Raw genomic sequence first — 4,824 nt, forward strand, 5'->3', positions numbered from 1 at the left:
TTATACCTAAGTGCAATGTGCTTGGTTTTTTAGTGTTGAACTGGATTATGAAAAATCCTAATTGCACTTTCAGAGTCGCAATAGAGAGGAATCTTCTTTATACTCAACCCATAATCTCTTAGTTGACTTTGAATCCAAACCACTTGAGAGGTGCAAGATGCTGCAGCAATGTATTCAGCTTCGGCTGTGGATAATGAAACACAGGTTTGTTTCTTGGATTGCCAACTAACAAGTTTTCCGTCAAGAAATTTTCATCCACCTATAGTACTCTTTCTGTCCAGTCCACATCCTCCTAGATCAACCTCAGAAAAGGCTTCGATGAAGAATCCAGATCTTGCAGGATACTAGAGACCGAGAGATGAAGTTTTCTTCAGATATCGAAAAATGTTCTTCACAACAAACATATGAGGTTCTCTTGGATTGGATTGAAACCTGGCACAGTAACAAACAGAAAACATAATATCTGGTCTACTAGCTGTTAGATACACAAGGGACCCTATTATTTGACGATAAAGTGTTATATCCACAACATGTTTCTCCAGAGATGGGGTTCGCTTAGTGCCAAATGCCATAGGAACCTTCACTTTTAAAATCACCCTTCATTCTAAATTTTTTCAGTAAGTTCTTGGTGTATGCCTCCTGGTTTATAAAGATTCCTTCTGGTCACTGTCTAATATTCAAACCAAGGAAAAAGTTAATTGGACCCATTGTGCTCATTTCAAATTTAGTCTCCATCAACTTTCTGAATTCAACTGTTAAGCTAGGATTCGTGGAGCCGAAGATGATATCATCAACATAAATCTAAAAAATCATCAAGTGTTCGCCTTCCTTCTTACGAAAGAAGGTGGGGTCAACCGAACCTTGTTTAAATTTTGACATTTTTAAGAAGCGAGTTAGAATTTCTTACCCGGCTCTCGGTGCTTGTTTTAGCCCATAGACAACTTTATCCAGCATATAGCAATGATCAGGGTATTTTTCACTCACAAAACCAGGCGGTTGCTCGGCATAGACGGTTTCTTCTAATTCTCCATTCAAGAAAGTGCATATGACATCCATTTGGAAAACTTTGAAGTTCTTGTGAGCAGCATATGCAAGAAAGATTCTAACAGATTCCAACCTTGCTACTGGAGCAAAGGTTTCTTCGTAATCTATCCCTTCTTCTTGACAATAACCTTTTACAACCAACCGAGCCTTGTTACAAATGAAATTCCCCTCTTTGTCCAACTTATTTCTAAACACCCATTTCAGGCCGACAATAGAGGCATATTTCGGTGTAGGAATCAACCTCCAAAATCTGTTGCGTTCGAACTCATGGAGCTCATCCTACATTGCTTGAACCCAATCAGAATGATCAAGTGTAGCATTTACAGTTTTGGCTCAATTTTGGAGATAAACGAATTAAACATACAAAATTCCACTTTAGAGAATAGTGCAGTTTGTTTCGCCTTTAGTTGAGATCGAGTAAGTACACTTTCGGAAGTTTTACCAATAATTTGCTCTTTGGGAAGGTCCTTTGTCCATTTTACTAATGGAGGATAGCTTGGATCATATTTTGGATTCAATTCAGCTTCTACTTCTATTTTAACATATGACTGATCACCTTCACCTTCGTCAGTAGAACTATCACTTGCTTTCTCCTTCTCACCCTCGATTGGCGAAGTGAAATCTCTGTCAGCATCAGAGTCTGCATTGCTTGTGGATGTGGGTGTTTCCCCCTCGACTTGACTTTCACTTGTTAGTTTTGGATCAGTGTTTTCCCTATTATCTGAACCTTTAGATGTTGGGGATGAACTTGGATTCTCCCCCTCAACAGAAACTTCGGTTTTCTTTGAAGTTGTAGAGCTCTCCCCCTGGAACGTTGAATCTTTGTTTGGAGAGCCTGTTGATGACTTAGGACTGGGTGGTTCGCTTTCCATCTCTTTAGTAGCTTCGTCTATGACCTTCTTGAGATTATCGATTTTGTTTTCTACTGCTGTTGCCTCTAAATGAATTGCTTTTTTTGGTTCATCGAATAGCCGAATGTATTCCTCAAACATGTTGGATATTGGAACTGAGACCTGTCCAGATTCTGGGAATATGTCTCTTGAAGCACTTTCAGTCCTTTGAACCTTCTTCATATAATTGTCATCAAAGGTGACATAATAAGTCTCTTCAATTTTTCTGGAACGCTTATTCAACACCCTATATGCTTTTGATGATAGAGAGTAACCCAGAAATATGCCCTCATCGGCTTTAACATCAAACTTATTTCGGTTGTCTTTAGAATTAAAAATAAAGCACCTCGAACCAAAAATATGGAAAAATATGACGTTCGGTTTCCTTTTGTTTAAGATCTCATAAGGAGTTATGGAGAATCTCTTATTGAGCAAGGACCGATTCTGAGTATAGCATGCAACGGCATGGGCATCAGCCCAGAAGTATAAAGGTAGGGAAGTGTAACTGAGCATGGTTCTGGCTGCTTCACATAACGAGCTGTTTCATCTTTCAACAATCCCATTCTGCTGTGGTGTATAAGGGGCCGAAAAATTATGAGTTATCCCCTTATCAGCCAGAAATTCTTCAAAATCCTTGTTCTTGAATTCCAGTCCATTGTCACTTCTGATGTTTCTGGCCATCTTCTTTAATTGCACTTCCACTTGCTTGATGAATGCCTTCAGCTTGGGAGTTGCATCTGATTTCTGTTTAAGAAAGAAAACCCAAGTGAAGCGTGAAAAAACATCTACAATAACAAGAATGTACTTACTTCCACCGATACTCTCTATAGCAGAAGGTCCACACAAATCAATGTGTAATAGTTCAAGTGCTTCCACTATCTTAGTATTGATGCGCGTAGGGTGGCTTCTTCTGCTCTGCTTACCCATCTCACATGCTGCACATAGATGCTCCTTATCGATCTTGAGAAGAGGAAGGCCTCGAATGTGATCACCAATCACTAATTTGTTGATATCTTTGAAATTTAGGTGTGATAAACATCGATGCCATAACCAGATTTCATCAGTGTTTGCCTTTGACAACAGACAGATAGCTGGTGTCCCTCGAATTGGATTAAGATTCAGAGGGTACATCTCTCCCTTTCGCGTAGATTTCAGCAGAACCTTCTTGGATTGTTTTTCAATTATCTCAGACCCCTCATCATCGAATGATACCTTCAAACCTGTGCCCACAACTAATTGCGATACACTGATGAGATTATGCTGCAATCCCTCTACATAAGCCACCTTTCTGATGGAGAAGTCTCCATTAGTTATCATACCGTATCCTTTGATTGTTCCATAGGAATTGTTTCCAAACTTCATAGACCCACCATCTTTCAGGGACCGAAACTCCCTTAGCTCCTCCTTCCTCCCTGTCATGTGACGCGAGCAACCACTGTCTATATACCATTCGTCATCAAACTGCTCGTCACTGATTACCTGCAAATTTAAGCATATTTAGGAACCCAAAGTTTCTTGGGTCCTGGTGAGTTTTTCACAGAGAAAGGAATAACTATAGAAGCATCAACTAAATAAGTTCTTTTAATAAGAGTGGTTTGATCTTTTCTTTTAATGGTATACACCTTGATTTTTGTTTTATCTTCTTTAAATTTTAGTGTATCAGTTGGTGTTGCTTTTGATGGTTTAGTATTTTTCGTTTGATTCCTAGGTTTAGTGGAGGATTTCTTATTATCCTTCTCAGAGTCTGATACCAGCTTTCCTTTTCCTTTGATATCCTTTAAAGAATTTGTTTCATCTTGGGACTTGGAGGATCCATAACTAGGATTGGGACCAAATCTGGGTTTAGGACTGAATCTGGATCGAGGACCGAATCTGGGTTTAGGACCGAAACTAGGTCTAGGACCGAAACTGGGTCGAGGACCGAAACTGGGTTCATGACCGAGACTTGACTTTCGGTTCTGGGATTTGGAATAATAGGAATTTGGACTGAAGTTTTCCTTCAACTTTTCCTTTCCCTTGTCCATGGATTCTTTCCTGGGAGGCTCATAGTTGGGATTTTGAGAATTCCAATGCCTTTTCCGTTCATTCAGATTTGTGGCGTATCTTTGATTTCTCAGGCGTTTCTGTTCAGCTAGCTCCTTCTGAGATTTGTGAACATTGAAGCTGGCCTTTGGTTTCTCCTTCTGAGTTACAGTTGTCTTACCTACCATTTTAGATTTTGTACTCTTCTTAGTTTGAACTTTCGGTGCTTCCTCTCTCTTGAGTAGAACTTTCGGTTCTTCCCTCTTGATTGGAACATCAGGTTCAACCTTTGGTTCCTCAAGAACATCTTTGGTTTCACTTGTGCTTGGAATATCGAAACTGGAGGGTTTATTTATGGGTTCTAGTATGTATCTACCTTTGACTCTCCATGTGGTTTTCTCAGATAGTCCCACAGTCTCGTCTGCGTTATCAATAGGAGCAGACCAGAAATAGTCTTCGCATCCTTCAGCGTTATCTTTGTCAACTATTGTTCTTAATTCTGCTGTTTGCCTTTGAGTGACCCCAGTCACAGCATAAACCTGATTTTGCACGGTCTGAACTTTTTGATAAACCAAGGCTTTTTCCTTGAGTTTTGGTTTCTGTTCTTTTGAAAGACGAGAAAAGTCAACCGAGTTTTCTAATATAAGAGGTTTTTCATTCTTGGTTTCATTTTTCATAAACTTAGAGCAATCAACTTCATCCTCTACTGAGATTTCACTCATCTCGCTTTCCGCATCAAATTCAGACGAATTATCTAAGTTTATTTTATTATCTTTAGCAATTTTAGCATTTGACAAATCGAATGATTGTATAGTTTCAGTTTTAATCTTTAGCCTATCATTTTCATCTAAGATATCTTTTAACATAC

Source organism: Lactuca saligna, chromosome 3 (assembly GCF_052625555.1).
Source record: "Lactuca saligna cultivar CGN05327 chromosome 3, ASM5262555v1, whole genome shotgun sequence".
Taxonomy (NCBI): Eukaryota; Viridiplantae; Streptophyta; class Magnoliopsida; order Asterales; family Asteraceae; genus Lactuca; species Lactuca saligna.